This window comes from Coturnix japonica, chromosome 2 (genome assembly GCF_054131305.1).
Source record: "Coturnix japonica strain WE chromosome 2, WE-NBRP24, whole genome shotgun sequence".
NCBI classification, from domain to species: Eukaryota; Metazoa; Chordata; class Aves; order Galliformes; family Phasianidae; genus Coturnix; species Coturnix japonica.
Window position 1 is genome coordinate 4,449,305 of NC_140664.1, and position 17,056 is coordinate 4,466,360.

The window sequence follows — 17,056 nt, forward strand, 5'->3', positions numbered from 1 at the left end:
CTCTGAGCTGTAGCTGTAGCTGTCCTTGTTCTCTGCAGGGGAGTTGGACTATAAGGCCTTTATGGTTCCATTCCAACACAAAAGACCCTATGATTCCTCTACTATAGAGCTGTTGTTACTCCTGCTAAAATTTCCCAGTGTAACCACTCCTTAAGGAGAAAAAACCTATGTTCTGATGCTTGCTGCTGTGGTGCTATTGGAGGAGGGATGGATGAATTCGTCTGGAGAAAGGATGGATTGTCGGCTCCAGTACCCAAGTCAGAGCCGCAATTCAAGCAGAAATATCCCAGCAGAGGGCTTTTTATATAGAGGCTGAGATTACAGACGGGTAAAAGCAGAGGCCACCTGTTTGCTGATCCAGAAAGGGCATTTCCTTCCCTTCCTAGACTTTCTGGGGACACATCTTTTAACCAGCCTTCCCTGGAGCCATTTCTCTTCCTTGAGGAGGATAAGAGCTCAGCGTGCCCCACACACCCCTTAGTCATACACCCCCAGTGCCTCCTCCTCCGACATCACTCTCACTCCCCAAAACCCTCAGCCCCATCCCCACGCCCCCTCAGCCTCCACTCCCCCTCCCCAAACCTCACTCCCGTTCCCAGGCCACCCCCCCCAGCTCCGGCCGGCGGCGGGACCCGCAGCCCTCCCCGCCCCGCTCCTTCCCCTCCCCTCGCTCCTTAAACCCCGCTCCTGCCCGCCCCGCTCCTCTCCATCCTCAGCGCCCGGCCCGGGCAGCTCGAGCCCGCTGGGTCCCGCTGCCGCCCAGCCCTGCCCGCACCGCGCCTCGGCTCCGTCCCCGTGCAACTAGTTCGCCTCCCCTCTTTGCTCTTCTATATTTATTTTCTCTCTTTGCTTTCCTTTTATTTATTTTTTTGTTTGTTTGTTTTTTCCCCTTGCTTCCCTTTCTTTCTTCTTTCCTATCTTTGATTTTCTTTGTTCCTTTTCTTTTTCTTTTCTCCTCCCCCTCCCCTTTTTTCTTTATTTGCTTTGTTTTACTTGTCTATTTTTCTTCTCTCTTTCGAGTCTCTCATTTCTTCTCTTTTTTTTTCTTTGCTCTCATTTCTTCCTCATTGTTTTCATCTATCCTTCTTTCCACACTTTTACTCTCCTTCTTTCATTTCTCCTTTTCTGTTTCTTTTTTCTTTTTTCTTCTTACTTTCTGCACTTTTTCTCCTCCTCCTCCTCTTGTTGATTTAATTTCTTCTTCTTTTGCTGCAGAGAATGCAGCATTTTTCCCATCCTTGCTCTGTCACCAGCACCTCTGTGTGAGTGCGTGTGTGTCTGTCTGTCTGCCTGTCTGTGTGTCCCCTGCACACCCACCTACCACCCATCCCACCCAAGCTGACAGCTGCAGAGCGCAGCCGGGCTGAGGCTGAGTCTAGGCACCAGTCTCCCTCCTGGTGCTGTTGTGCTTGCCCAGGTAAGAGGACATCCTGACACCCAGGACACTATGACTCTGCACACAACCCTTATTTTGGCTGTTCCTTTTAATTTTTTTCCCTCTTATAGTGAGGCAGCTCAAGTTCAGAAGAATTTTTGTTGAGTATGCAGACGTGCAGGAACAGGACCTGTGTGTTAAAAAGAAAATCGAGGAGGAACTGTGTTAAATTAATCTTAATTGGAGAAAAAAATATCCCTCTCTGAAAAGTGGTGAGGTTTTGGAACAGGCTGCCCAGGGAGGTGGTGCTGTCACCATCCCTGGAGGTGTCTGAGAAGAGGGTAGATGTGGCACTGAGGAATATGGTTTAATGGGAATGGTGGGGATAGACTGATGGTTGGACTGGTTGATCTTAGTGTTCTTTCCCAACCTTAATGATTCTATGATTTTAGTTCTTACCTTAATCAACAAAGTTTGTGGACCACAGATTCTCCTAGGTGGATCTCTCAACTAGTCTGTGTCAGCCCTTAATTTGTGATTAGCAGTACGGAGTCTTCACCGTGACCTATCAGCAGAGACTGGGGAAATGCCCTTATGGAGGAAAGCCATTAAGAGTTCAGAGCTGACAGATGCTTATAGCTGTCAAGATTGTGTAATGATTACTCTGTTCAGTGTTGGTTCTCCTTAGCACATATAGCTTGGGATTTTGTTGGCCTAACATCTTGTATTCTCTTTGTGTGGCACTTCAGTTTCTGTTGGTGTGTGGGAATACCTTGATGTGTTAACAAGATATTTGGTTTTCAGTTCATATTTATTACAAATGTGCTTCGCCTCATTTTATTTATATAGCCTATATGTCGTCCTCTATACTTTCTTATTCAGCAGTTCTTTCATTTCTGTATTATTATATACCCAGTGTTCTTAAAAAAAAATCATACTGCTTGCCTTAATGCTGACACTTCCCGTGCATTAGTATGCACACAGCACTGTGTTTGCATGTATTTTGATTAAGACCTTAAAATAACACAGCCCATCTGTGCAGTGTGGACACTAATGGAATCATTCTCAGGAAGATGCACCTGCAAATCCTACACATGTAACTACGCTTAGTTTGCACCGAAGAGCACTTCTAGATGCGTGCCTGAATGTCCTCTTTTTCTTTCACAAATGCCTGTTTAGACATCTGACTGAGGGGGTGTTTGTGTAAATACTAAGAAATACATACTATTTTATGAAAGAAGAAAGGCCAGGCATTCAATCAAAAGGTTTTGTCCACTTCCAAAACTCCCTGCCTTTTTTTAAGTGTAAGCATTTCTGACAGCAGAATTTACTGAGACTACAATTGGCTGTGCTCCTTGTCCGTAGTTGAACATATGATCCGAAGTGAGTACTTAAGACGTATCAAGTGTGTAAAAATATCTGTCAGAAGTTACGTCAATTAAGTGCTGATGGAATATTATGGCTAAAGAAAATTGTATCTGCGTACTGCAGTGTTTCTATGTATCTTTCATGTGCTGTGTTGCTGTGGCTCCTAATAATATGCAGCATGGTGTTTTCATAGAGTGGTTTGAATTGAAATGGTCACCTTTCCAGATGGAAATTGAGGCTTGGAAGAACTGAAATTTCATTCTGAACTCAGTGATAGGCAGCCTGCCAACAAATGAATGTCATCTGATTTTGAGTAGAATAATTCAAAGTAACTTGCTGCAGGGCAGATCTCAACACATTGCGAAGTGAAGGGAAGAAATAAATCTTCCGGCTTCTGGAGCAGCAGTAACGGTACTGCTCTCTGCAGTGATCAGTCTGACTTGCTTCTTTTGTTGGTACAAACTGTATTCTCTCTAATTTGATCAGTTGTTTCCAGCTTGTATGAAACCTCTACCATGGGGTAGAGGAAAGAAAGGCTTAGAGTTGGAAAAGTCCATGTAATGGAAGACTTACAGGAGGAAGTATCAGTATGATTCACAAGGATGACTCATATTAGAATGAGGGAAGAAGGAGGTCCATAGCGGGCACCTAATGGAGGAAGAATTAAGAGGAAGAATTAGTTTGATCCTGTGTTTTGTGGGAAGCTTTTTCTAAGCTCAGTGGCCTTGACTGTGTGTGGGCGAACCTATCTGTGATACCTAAACCACACACAATTCTTTTTCTCTCTCTCTTTTTTTTTCTTTTTTCTTTTTTACTTCCACTGATGCTTCATACAGTTTTAGGGTAAAAGTATTTGCTATGTGCCAGAGCTATCTTTTGATTCTGGAGATTGCGATACTGAAAATAATAGGAAGAAAAGAAGGCTTTCGTTGCCAACATGTGATAATTTTCATACTAAAATATATTTCTGAGATTTGCTTGGCAATTATTGTGGCTTCAAAGGATATTTCAATTTGTCACACTGTAACATTTTCTCCTAAAGCCTATTTTGATTAATCGCTGCTGGATGATTGCAATTCCTTCCTTTTAAATACCATTCTTAAACTGTTCCCCTTTCTCATAATAAAGAGAGAAACCTTAAGTTAACAACCCTGCATTAGATCCATATCTCCTCTGTACCACCATACCTAAATAGTACAGGTGATACTGGGCTATTTCAACTGTTTGGGCTGTACCAAATTCCCCAGGCTTTCTTAGGCAAATTGTAAATGTATATAGTCATCCACAGTACTGAGATACCCTTCTCAGCCTTTCACATTTTGTTTTCTCGAGTGAGGAGGATGTGCCAGTGCATTTATTTATTGCTTTTACTAGCTCTGTAGAGAAGAGCCATTCCTGCAGCTCTTTCTTTGACTATATGAGTCTTGTAATACCAATATTGAGTCCTTTCTTACCAACACTTTATATTAGGCACTACCAGGAGTTGAGAAGATGTTTTGGGTCATCAAAGCTTCTATTCAGGAAACAAGGAAAAGAGAAACAGAATGCATAGAAATTAATAATTCTGCAATCTGTAAATCATTGTAGCTGAGGAATTGGGAATATTTTGAAATATTTGTTGCAAACATAGGTAGAACAGGAAAAGAACACCAAAATGTAGACTTTAGAAACTATCTACTTGTAGTCCAATCAAACTCTCCCACTGTCTATCAATTTGATCTTCATTCTACCTGATTATACTTTGTGTTTTCCTAATGGCTTGTTCATTGCTGCTAAATGTTCTGTGATTACCTTCACTGGCATCAGGATTCTGAAGCTGTCATAGTCAAAGGCCATCTGGGATGACACTGCCCCAGCTCAGTCAGTGGAGCCAAGCAGGGGACTGATGTCTTGCTGGGAGAAAGACTTATGCAAAAGTCTCCCATTGTGCTTTTGGGTGATTTACCCCTCCTAAGCCTTAAAGTTTTCTACTCAAGTCATGCTTGTGCTTACTGTCTTCTTGGCAAACGAGTATGTGGTGAGTTAAAAAAATCTCAGCTTTTAGTTGGTCTGATAGTGATAGGATGAGGAGAGATGAATTTCAATTAAAAGAGGGGAAATTAGGAAGAAATTCTGCACTCAGAGGGTGGTGAGGCACTGGAAAAGGTTGCTCAGAGAAGATGTGAGTGCCCCAACTCTGGATATGTTCAAGGCCAGTCTGGATGGGGCACTGGGCAGCCTGATCTGGTTAGTGGCAGCCCTGCCCTTGGGAGCGGGTTGGAACGAGATGATTTCCAAGTCCCTTCCAACCCAGGGTGTTGTATGATTCTATGAGACAAGTGCAGGAAGGTACCTTGCTGAGCTTCCAGCCCACTTCCATGACTCTTGCAGTGTGTTTGTAAGCTAGTTACTGAGCAGTGAGGACAAAGATGACATGGTCTTCAGAGATAGTAATGAAACAATCATTGTTTTTCCATGTTATGACTCTCTTTTATGTGCTCTCTTGTTGGTCCTTGCTGATATGGGAGTAGCAAGCTGCAACTATAGTCCTTAGGTTGACAACCCCAACTAAGGAGCTCTGGTGGCTTTTGGGAAGAGCACACACCAATTTTTTTCTCCTAAGTCTGCTCCTGATGTTTGACTCCACTAACCAGGCCTAAATATCATAGCATTTAAATATGGTCTGCAAACCAGAACCATTAGTTCTGGTTGAGAAAAGAGCTGCTGTTTTCCCTTTGTCTCTATTCTTAGTCTGAACATGGGGGTGGAGAGGGCTGATAATACTTATTTTCCAACATTACTAGCAGGTCTGTGAAGATTAAATAGCTGATGCTTCACCTAGAGAGAGAAAAAAAAAGGTGTGGATGCATTACTGTTGCCTTGGGAAAACTATTTCAGAATTGGCAGTAGGTGGGTAGATGGTGAGTATGAGGTATACTACAGACTTGGCTTCCAGATCAAGAATTTAATCTGGAGTAGTGAAAAAAAGAATCAACCCACCTCTATAATAAACATTATTGATATACAACAGGTGTTGCATCCTACTAATTTCACTATGTGATAAAAAATAGTGAGGTAGTTTTTGTTTCCTTGTTCTGCCAGAAACAACTTCAAAAACAGAGTTTACTCTTGGGAGATAGAAAGTTGGTCTGGGTTGCCATTCATTTTGTTTATGATACTGAGTTTTTCATGGCCAACAGCTGGTATTTTTGCAGACAGTGATGAACAAGAAATCAGACTTGTGGACATATTTTGAATTTTAAAGGCTATTTGCTGTAATGTGGTATGAATATATATTTTTTAATAACTTCCAATTTTTTCCCTAATAGGTAGGAAAGTCAGCAATAAAAAGAAGCCAGGTGCCTGTGAGCACTGACACCTGCTTGGGAATGCTTGTGCTACAGAAATAATGATTCAGACCATCCTGAGCATCCCCTGAAGAGCAACAAATCCCACACCAGGGCGGATGTGGCTGCAGAGTAGTCAAAAAGGGCAGAACCCAGAGCTGATCTGATTACATACCACAGAGCTACTCCAAGCTATGTTAGTATTGACAGTTCATTAAGAATGAATGAAATTGAATTATGGGTCACGTATTGTGAGTGCTGTCAGGCCTGATTATGCAGTCATCTAGATTTCCTTTGCTTAGAGAGTACTGCTGTCACAGAGCTTATCTACTATGCAGTAGAAGCAAGCTATCCTTTTGCAGCTTATAGGAATCTATTTACTTTGCATTGATTCAGTTCCTTAGAAATTAATCTTTGATTCTTTGCAAAATAGAAGGATCCCTTGAGTTTTGTTTAAGCAACTCGATTCGATTATTGTTGTGTCCTGAATATTGATTCTTAAGTAATTTTAATAAGAGATGTCAAAACTACAGTATTTCATACAACATTTGAGGGAAAGTTTAAATTATTGACAGCTTTAAATATTTTTGGAGTCACATTCTTTGATCTGATCTTAGCCACCACTTGGTTGTAGTTTGTCTGAGTATTACCCAAGTGCAATTTTTGCAGCACTGTTTGCTTAAACATGCTGAATTATGTGCTTGTTGGCAGCAGCCTGGTATTTCTTTCAAAAGCAAGCAGTTTTGTATTGATTTTAATAAGAAGTTGTTTTTCTGTGTATCAATCACAATTTCTTTCTTTGAGCTGGAAAGTTTAGAGATGAGGGGAAACAGGGGAATTACTACTGGCTCCACATTTGTTATAAAACTAATTGCCACTTGTACAAGAGCATGTCAGTAATTCTGATTTTATTGGTAGGTAAAGGCTACAAATAATGTATATAGACCGTCTTAATTATTGCTACCATTTTTAGAAATGAAACAACAGCTGGTACCCATTTTAAAGAATGTCTTCTAGTGGCCATCCCCAAAGCTTTTTATCCATTTCCGCAGTAATAAACAGCCAGAAGATCTTCAGCAAACCCTATTGATTAAATCTAGACAGAATGGTGAAAGGCATAGCAGTTGGAAATAACTGACTGTAAAATTGTGGATTCTAAGAGTGGTTGAGATTTGAAAGGACCACTGAACATCATCTGACCCAGCTCCCTACTCAAGTAGGAACTGGTGAGCTGCTTTGGGAGGCTGGAGCAATAATGATCTACTCTTTCCTAGCAGATGGGGTGACACCTTTTGTTTGAATCTTGACTTTTTGTAAGATACCTCGTGCTTGATGTATTTCAAACCAATTTGCCCCTGTCTTGCTTTGCTGTTTAATTACGGTGCCACCTGCAGTGTACTTCTAAGAGTTGTTTTTATGTTTTGTGGAGGTTTTTCTTAATTACACGGGTAAGTACTTTTATGATTCATTCCTGAAATTAAAGCAGTTTACTATGTGGGCTTATTTTATCTTCTTTCTTTGTCATCCCTTGGGTTTACTACTGAGTGCATTTTCTATTCTTTTATTTTTTATTTCACTCATTTGTGCATTTCCAAGTACTTTTGTATTCTCTAGTTAATTCATATTTTTAGTCCCATCTTTGAATTTATTTATTTTTTTCTTATCATTAGATGTCTTTATATTATCATGTTTTCTTTCCCTAACATCCTTTTCACTTTCTCTAGCAGCTGTTCCATGAATACAAGCCATGACCCCAAGAAAGCTGTGGCAGTTATGAGTGAGCAATAAAATGAAGTTGTTAATTTTAGATGCAGCAATTCAAGGAAATCAGAGAAATGCTGCTTTCTAGGATGCCATCTAATAGATCAGATTCCCTTACTTAAGCTGTTTCTAAGTGAAGACTGACAACAACAATGACAAAACAAACAGATAAAGCATAAAGTAACCTTATACCAGATTTCCTTTGTATGATAAACAATGTAAAATTGTTCACTTTTCAATTTCTTCTCATTTCTACATCAGTGTTTTTGCTTTCAGTCTCTTTCCCAGAGAGTACTCTGGAAGGTAATAATACATAAGGCAGATCTCATCCAGCTGAGGGATTATGTCCACTAAACCATGTCCCTCAGTGCCACATCTACCCTTTTCTTGAAAGCATCCAGGGACAATGACTTCACCACCTCCCCGAGAAGAAGTTTTTCCTAATATTCAACCTGAATCTCCTCTGGCACAACTTAATGCCATCACCTCTTGTTCTATCACTGTTACCTGGGAAAAGAGGCCAACCACCTCCCCACCACAGCCTCCTTTCAGGGAGTTGTAGAGAGTGATGAAGTCTCCCGTGAACCTCCTCTTCTCCATACTAAACAATCCCAATTCCCTCAGCCTCTCCCCATAAAACTTGTGCTCCAGATCCTTCACAGCTTTGTTCCCCTTCTCTGGACATGCTTCAGAACTTCCTGTCTTTCTTGTAGTGAGGGACCCAAAACTGAGCACAGTATTCAAGATGTGGCCTCATCAGTGTCACCGGGAAGCCACAGAAGGAACCTGCATCAAGGATGGAGGAGATTATCTTCATAACTGGAGGGATTTCTGAGGCCTGCCCTCATGAGGAACCTGTAGACTGCCATGTCTGGAGACAGGCTTATTCAGCCCAAGCAGTCATGGTGGATCACTTCATCTAGTTTTAGAACTCTGCTACAGTCTTCCCACTTAGCCAAAATCCCTTTTCTCCCTTTGGAACTGGTGAAGAAAGATACAAGGTTTTACATCACAGTTAATCTGACCTGTTTGAAATCTATTATTCTCTAGAAGTGCCTGTTCCTCTCTCCATGGACTGTAAAGAACAGTAGTGGTTTACTCTGATACAGACAGTAACACCGTAAATCTCTTTATTTAGACAGATTAATCCTTGTAGTACCGTCAGAACTCCAGCACATCAATCATCAAAGTTAGCCAGTAGGATGGCATTCCTCACAAACAAGCTGGGAAAGATGTGGCTGTTGACCAACACGCAGCAGCATCTCAAAAAATTCACACTGCATAAGAGCTGTGTATAGATTAAAATTATCAGAGCAGTTTAGGGGAGCAGGAGGGTCTGGGTAAGTTGCAACCAGGGTGATGTGACAGTTACATCACAGATTTAGGATCCTTCAGGAGATGCATGTTGTGATGCCAGTGAGTAAGTGCTCAATCATGTGCAGATGATATCAGTAGTTTCAGGCTGTTGTGATATTTCTGTTTGAAGCAGACTCTTATATGAATGATCTTTTTGCTTATTCCTGTTATAAATGGGATAATGTTTACTATTTTTCATTTCCCATTGAGAAATGATTTTTTCCATTTTCAGTCCCATTTCATCTGCAGATATCTGCCTTTATGTATGACATCTCTTAATGAAACAACAGTGATATGAATGCTCTTTGCCCATGCTTAGGTGATGGGATTTCTGCTCTTGTGGCTTTTCTGCTTCATTACCAGCTCTTCTTGTTTGCCTAACTTGTTCTAGCTTGCTTGTCTGATCAGATGGTAAGCGCTAATCTATTCTCTGTTTCTTGACATGATGCTGTAAGAAGAGCTTCTCTCCTTAAATACTCTCTTTAAGAATAGGAAGGGTGAGAAGGCTATTAATCCTCTTTGAGCCCTCTATTGCTGTGTATTCAAAGGATTTGTGAAATCCTATCTATTAGATTGTAAACTCATTAGGCACAGGAATCATATCTGGTAAACAGGACACCTTTTTCTCCTGTCCCAGCACAGACAATATGACTGAAGGAGGCTTTCTTTTTGGTGCAAGACTTGCTCTGCTGAACTCCACTTAGTTCTCTGTAATGTCATGGTAACCTTAGGCAAAACAAATCCTTCAGTGTCCAGGTTCCCCATGAGGAAAAAAAGTGGCATTTTACAGACTGCTTAACATGTAAAGAGATTGATCAAAACCTTTTTTCATCTCTTCAGAGCAGAGACTTGCTGGGAGATGTATGCTAATGGGAGACTTGAGGCATAGCAACATCTGGAAGATCAGATGAGGAGGGAGCATTTTATTTGAAGACTGTAAAACACTCAGGAGAGAGAAACTTGGAGAAATTTTGATGGGAAAATCATATGTAATTCTTTAGGGTAGAGCCTGACTTTCAGTTGTTCCCCCGCCAAAATCCCCTAAGGTGCACTGAGAGGGAATGTCACATAAACAAGGTCTGGGGTGAGGATACACAGTTACGCTTCAGAAGACTTAGGCAGGTTACAAGTGGATTTTTTGAATGCTCTTCTCCTGCCTACCCTTATTTTTCCCACCATCTGCTTATGTAGTTTATTCATCAACTAATTTGCTTTTCTCCTGCTCACTAATTTCTTATATTGCTTGGGAGCAGACAGTGCAAAGTGCAGTACCCAGATCCCTCAGCAATATCAAGTGTAAGACTGGCAAATTTAACATCGTCTTACAGCCTGGTAAGTGGTAGTCACGTCCCCGGAGGTGTTCATGAAGTGTGTCATTGTGGCACAGAAGGACATGGTATAGTTGACATGGTGGTGATGGGTTGACAGTTGCTCTAGATGATCTTTTTCAACCTTAATCATTAAATGTTTCTATGATTTCCAGGTGTTTCACTGAGATTTTGAAAGAGTCAAATATCACCAACTTGTGGTTCTAGAATCACCACTGTTTAAAGTGTCTTGCCTGCTGCCAAGAGCAGTTTTCTTCTTGTGCATCTGAAAGACATTTGGGCTTGTTTTGTCCTTTTATAAGAAGATCAGTTGCACATTGAAGCAGACCAGTCCTTTGATTGTAGGAGTTAACTCAGTCTTGTGTTTTACTGGAAATGAGCCCTCTTGATCCTCAGGTCCTATTGTTTATCACAAAAGAAAAGCTTGTGGTTGTCTTGAGGAAGTCAAAATGAATAACAAAAGTATTCTATGGATGTCAGTCCCTGAGTTATCAAATCACTCTGATATGTCACTCAACAGCTGAGAAGAGCGGAATTAAAGTTTTAGATACTGAGCGAAAAATTTCAGAAAGTTGTGTTGTTTTTTTCTAGGATAAATCGAGTTCTATTTCTCATTAAATAAATGAAATACCCAACATGTGAAGAAGAAGAAACACCTCTTTCTCAGATTGTTCTACTGAAGTGAAAGCTTTAAGATACATTTGAAAATGCAAGCTGTTTTCTTTGGTCACTGTGTATAAAATTAATGGCATGCATCTCCTTTTCTGCACCAGCTTGTGTGCCGTTGATTTTAAGATCCCTGATTTGCTCATGAGAAAAGCTGTTGATGAAAATGAGTAAATTTGGAAGACTGCAGGAGGGATGGATGGGAACTTAGAGATTACTTTATAGCCAACTTCATGCTTGAAGAACAGAAGTAAACTTTCCTGGAGTCTCCTTTTATCCCCTGAATTCAGAGAGATGCCTCTAACCTTGTGCTCATCGATGCTTTCTCAGACAGTAAAAACTGATTCTTGGAATACAGTTTAAACTCATGGCTGAACAGAATGGAAAATATAGGTAGGAAAATTAATGCAATCTTGCCTTTAGGTTTAATGCTTTCTGGGAATAAATCCATGAAGTTTAGGAAGGGCTCTGCCACTAGCAACAGTTTTCTGTGATTTAATGTTTCAGCAGTGTGCTCAGTGTCATATGGACTTAAGTGGAAAATGAATCCCAATTTATTGAGGCTTCAACTCTGGTTTCTTTATTTAGGGGTAGGTTCTGTCATCCTGATAAATAAATTATGGAGTACTTTAATCTGCTAAGAGGAGCGCTGAGATACCAGTGGGATTGTCTGAGCATCGATCTTTTTGCAAGCTGTGTTGCTAAATCAGCAAGGCTGGCGAGTGTACTGTAGTCATTTCTGAATCCCATAATTCAGAGTGCGGTATTTTAAAAAAAGAAGAAAAATTGTCTTAGTTGGCTTCTGTTGATGTGATGAGTTTAGTAGGACTAATTGAACTAATGAAAATATTTAACTTTTAGAATGTTTTCAGCTGCTCAGCAAACTGAATTAAATGAGTGTCTGCAAATATTGGTGTATTTCCCATTAATTATGAGGAAATGGAGTTCAGCACAGCAACTGGTGCATCTGTCTTCAGGCAAAAGGGAGGGCAAGGAGTGCTTCTGTGCTGTCCTGGTCCAGGACGGAGGCAAGAGCCGGTGTTGTCCAAGCAGTAATCATGGGAAGCATTGCAGTGAGGATAGCCCTTCACTGTTGATCTTTTTCTGCTTTTGTGGTGGTGGTGGTAAAGCTACTTTGGTCCCTGGGAGGGTACTGTCAGTGCTGTGCTCTGCCCACATCCTGCCTGTCCCTGCCCGTTTACTTTCAGGGCTCCAGACTGCGAGAAAGGCATTCCTTTGCCACAAGGCATAGATCAGAAATAAGGTAGGTCTTAAACACGGTAGACAAAATACTTGTACCTCCTCTCATTGTTTTCCCAAGTTGAGAAATGGGAGAACATAGTATGGTCCTAACTGAAATCTTTGCTTTTCCCATATAAATGTTCCCTTTGCTGTGAGATGCATGTTATGCAAAGGCAATGTTGCTATTTATAACTTGTAGTTGAAGAGCAGGCTCTCGTCAAGTAGAACAGTCATCTCAGAGTAACTGCTGAATGGGCTTAAATGCTTTGGTAATATATTTTAGGAGCTTAAACTCTGAAGAAAGGTGGGTAAGGCTCAGCACTGGGGGCAGTGCAGCTTTATTTGTGCTTCATACTTGTGGAATTCCATTGAGGTTGTTTTTATTCTTCTTATTATTTTTGCTATCATTTTTGGTGTTTGATTTACACTGATACATAGAGTTGCAGCTGCACATCAGGATGGATTTAGAGTGAGATACCAAAGATTTGCAGTTAAAAAAAAGTAATTGATTCCTGCTACTTGGAATCTGAAATGTGTTGAGCCTAGATACTTAGTCTGCACTTGCATGATCTTTCCAATAACTCATTTTCTATTGAAGTCATTTCATTGTCCTGACTTTCCTGTTCTTGAATTGTTGCCAGCGAAACTGAGTCCTCCTGCTGTAATTCATAGGCTGGAATCATAAAGCTGACATTCTTGTACACTGGTATGCACTGGGAAAGAAATCTTTCTGCCTGCAGCGTGTTATTAGGAACAGGATGACAACTTATGAATATTTTCCAGGTATCATAATGCTTTCATGCACTGGAATGTTGAATAACGTGGGTGATAGCATCACAGTTACTTGTGACAGAAGAACTAGCGTTTCTGTTGCATTCAGTTGCAGCTAGCTTTGTTCTAGCTTAAGATGGACATGGAAAATCTTAGTGCTGAGGCTTGTATTCTAGCTTCTAACATTGGTCTTTGATTTTGATGCTTATAATCTTACAGGGACTTCAAGCAAAAAGAAGGGGAAGCACTGATCTAGTAGCTGTTTGGTGGCATCAGCGTAGTTATAACCAAATGCTTTATGAGAGCAACGGACTACATTTTATAAGAAAACATACCTAAACAAAGCTTTTACATAAAATCTGATAGCTATGATGGATGTTGTGCTGTTGGTTGTTTTTTTGCTGTATATGTTATATTTTATGGTGGACTCTTCATAATTAGCAAAATCAGAGGCAAGCTGGATGAGCTGCTGCAAGTGGGTAAATGAATTCATATGCCACACTAATATTGTGGTGTGGAAAGACAATAAGGTGTCCATTGTCAGAGAAGAAACTTGGGAGTGTGTGAGTGGATATACTTTTCAATTTAGTCTGCCAAACATATTTCCATACATGTCAGAAGTAGAAAGCTGGTGTCAGGTATGAGAACTGGACTGTGCATTTGATCTTTTCTGTGTTTCACACACCTTAGAGGGAAGTAGAATTCTCTCTGTTAAAAAAGGACAGCAAATGTGAAGTGCTGGGTTACTTCCCTCCAAGTGACTTGGGAGTCAGAGCTGGTGTCCATACAGCTGGGAGAAACAGAGATGAATTAAACCTACAGCAGTCTTTTGGTCAGATGTTTTTTTTTCAAAGAACAAAAGAAACCCAGCACTCTCTTCTGGTCATACATTGCTACTTCAATAGAAAAAAAACAAAATCCCTTTCAGAAGATAAATGTCAAACATGACTATGGCACTGTGTGATGCCAGTCATGTAAAGAAGATCGTGACATGGAAAGGCATAGTTTATGTAAGATAAGCTGAGCATAAGGGCTCTCCAAAGCTTTCGTATCCCGAGTAATGTTAAAGATTTGGCACTTCACCGTACTTGGTTGTGTAAGTAAAAATAAGGCAGAATTCTGACACAGCAAGTATTTCTCCAAATCTAAGTATTTAGCCATCTTGAACAAAGGTTATTTCTTTTCCTGTCTCCTTCACAGCATTTTAGGATTTATACCAATTATTGCTTTAGTCCAATGCTCCTCAAATGTTAGATTTGCCTGAGAGATGTAAGTCTTTAAGCCGACTTGTTGTTTCACTGCAAATGAAAGCCACAGTCCGGCAACTTAGATTTAGGCACACTGAATTTTGGAGAGAAAATTCCTTCCCAGAATTTGGGAGTCACCCAGGCAACTCGCATGCCATGCATGCCAAGTGGATGAGGAAGGGTAGAAGCTGAATGGAGAGCAGGATTGCATTGGGAGACCTGAAAGTGAAGTACATAAACTAAAGCTGAAAAATGAACTTTCTTAGATAGCTATAAAAAATGTTTCCTAGTAAAAAATACAGTGAATGCTGTTGCTATAGCTACTTGGGGGGGCTTTTATGGAGAGCTTCTTGAGATACTTACTGTTTAGTTGTAGACTAATATGCATAGTTTATCTCACTCTGAGGATTCAGCATCACCTTGTGTTTGGCTTCTCTCCTAGAGCATTTAAGCTGCTACTGGTAAGCAGCCACAGTGTCCAGAATTTCTGGAGGGCATATAAAAAGTGATGTGCTATGATCTTGAGAATTCTTTTCTTTTTTTATCCTTTATTGCACAAATGAAACACTGATGGTATTTTATTTAATTTCTTGTTTGTTTCTTATTTGGGGTTCTTCTTAGGTTAGAATCATAGAATCACCAAGGAAGGAAGGAAAAGACCTAAAAGAACATCCAGTCCAACCATTCACCTATTACCAATAGCTCCCACTAAACCATGTCCCTCAATACAATATCCACTCGCTCCTTGAACACCCCCAAGGTCGGTGATTCCACCACCTCCCTGAGCAGTCCATTCCAGTGCTTCACCACCCTTTCTGAGAAGTAAGGGAGTAACTTGGCATTGTGGAGTTTCATGTTTGCTTTTATAGCAAAAATTTTAATTTTTTTAATGTATTACTTGAGCACAGCAACTCACTCTGGGGCCCAAAAAACAGAGAAGAGTTTCAGTTTAAAGTATGATGATTTAAGGATGCTAGAAATAGAAGATTAATGAATTAATTCTGAAGTTTCAGTATATTGTGCAGCGGTAACTGAGCATGTGAACAACTCTAGTTCTGGTTCAGGATTCACTTTTGTCTCATAAATCAAGTCTGAAGGCTTTCTAGAGCAGTGAAAGTACTGTATCTTTTGTACAAGATGTAGATAAAATACTGGTATTTTGAGTATATTTTTGGACCTATGTTTCGCAGGAGATCAGACTGCATGTAATTCTCCCTTTTATCTGTAATAAACTCTAAATAAGAGGTTTTGTCTGAATGCATCAACATGAATATCAAAAACTTTCACTTATTAGATTTAGACTTTCCATATGCATGGAAAAGTTGTAACTCTTGTTTTCAGCCATGGTAACACAGAGACAAAAGGGAAAACAAGCACAATCTCATCATAGTTTTTCATTTTTTAAAAAGTAATTGAAATAAGAAGATATGCTCAAAATACTTGAAAAGAGGCAACATCTTTATTAAAACTGTTACTCTTCAGAAAACTACTGCACTGGAAATTTTGCTTATTTGTATATGGAGTGAATTCGTGTGCATCTCTGCCTATCATGATGATGCATTTGTACTTCTGCATGTTCCTCTGTATGAGAAGTAGAGCAAAGGAAAATGCTTGCTACTTGGTGGGGAAGGAGCTCCAGTAACAAAAAATAGTCATGGAAATTTGCTTTTTTTCTTTCTTTTTTTGCTTTTTTTTCAGCTTCATCATTCTGGAAGGGACACTTTGGAAATGAGATGTGCTTCTTCTGTTCCCCATTAGTCAGATTTTCTACTCAATGATTTACACCCTCTGCATATGAACTTGCTGAAGTTTTCTATTATCGGTATTCATCTGTTTGTAGCTGCTGCTTTTGGCTGGCTTTCTTATGTCACCATGACCAGACAGACATCTGTTGAAATATCAGTATCTAAATCTTTACTGTTTGTCTAGGCTGCCTTTATCGCCTCTGGGGAAAATAAGCACTTCTTGTATGTAGTTCATTTATTTTACTCATCCTCTTTAGGAAGATGTAAAATCAATCTGGCTATGGATTTTTTTGTTTCTCTGTGAACTAGAAAGGGAACCCATCCTTAGTAGCTAAAGTATGAAAACACATATAGTGTTAGACACCTACAATCTGAATTTTGATAAGATAAATTGGATACAACGAGACTTGAGGTGATTCTTCCAGTCAGTGTCAGGATATTTGACCTGACTCTATGCATCTTTTTGCCCAAAGCGCAGAAAGGCAGACTGAGCTGTTGTGCAGGACTGGAAGGTATTGACCTTTCTTGTAAACCAGTTAAGTGATAATTCTTCAGCATCCACATTCTCTGGTGGGAGAGCTATGCGTGGACTGTAGAACACATTTTTTTGTCTCTTTTCCTTTCTGTGGGAGTGGCAGTGATGGTGACAGCCCCTCATGGAAGAAAATGGGAGTAGTGTATACATTCTCTGGCTGAAGTTCTTTTCTGTTTTGTTGACAGCTTCTGGATCTTTACTTGCTAATTTGTTTTTAACTGTCTTCAGTACTTGCCTGTTGTTTTTATTCACATCCCTGGAAGCGTGAAAGCCAGGAAAAGGGACAAACATGGAGCTGTAGGTCTTCTGACACAATCCTGACAGGATTCATGGACA

General features: G+C 40.2%; 1 protein-coding gene across 1 annotated transcript in view; it reads left to right on the forward strand.

Moving 5' to 3' along the window:
- Positions 1-703: 703 nt before the first annotated feature.
- Positions 704-17,056, forward strand: part of COL22A1 (collagen type XXII alpha 1 chain) — a 215,775-nt gene continuing 199,422 nt past the window's right edge. The window contains exon 1 of the mRNA XM_015856410.3: positions 704-1,417. The gene's annotated coding sequence lies outside the window, so the exon portion shown is untranslated. The remainder of the gene's footprint in view (positions 1,418-17,056) is intronic.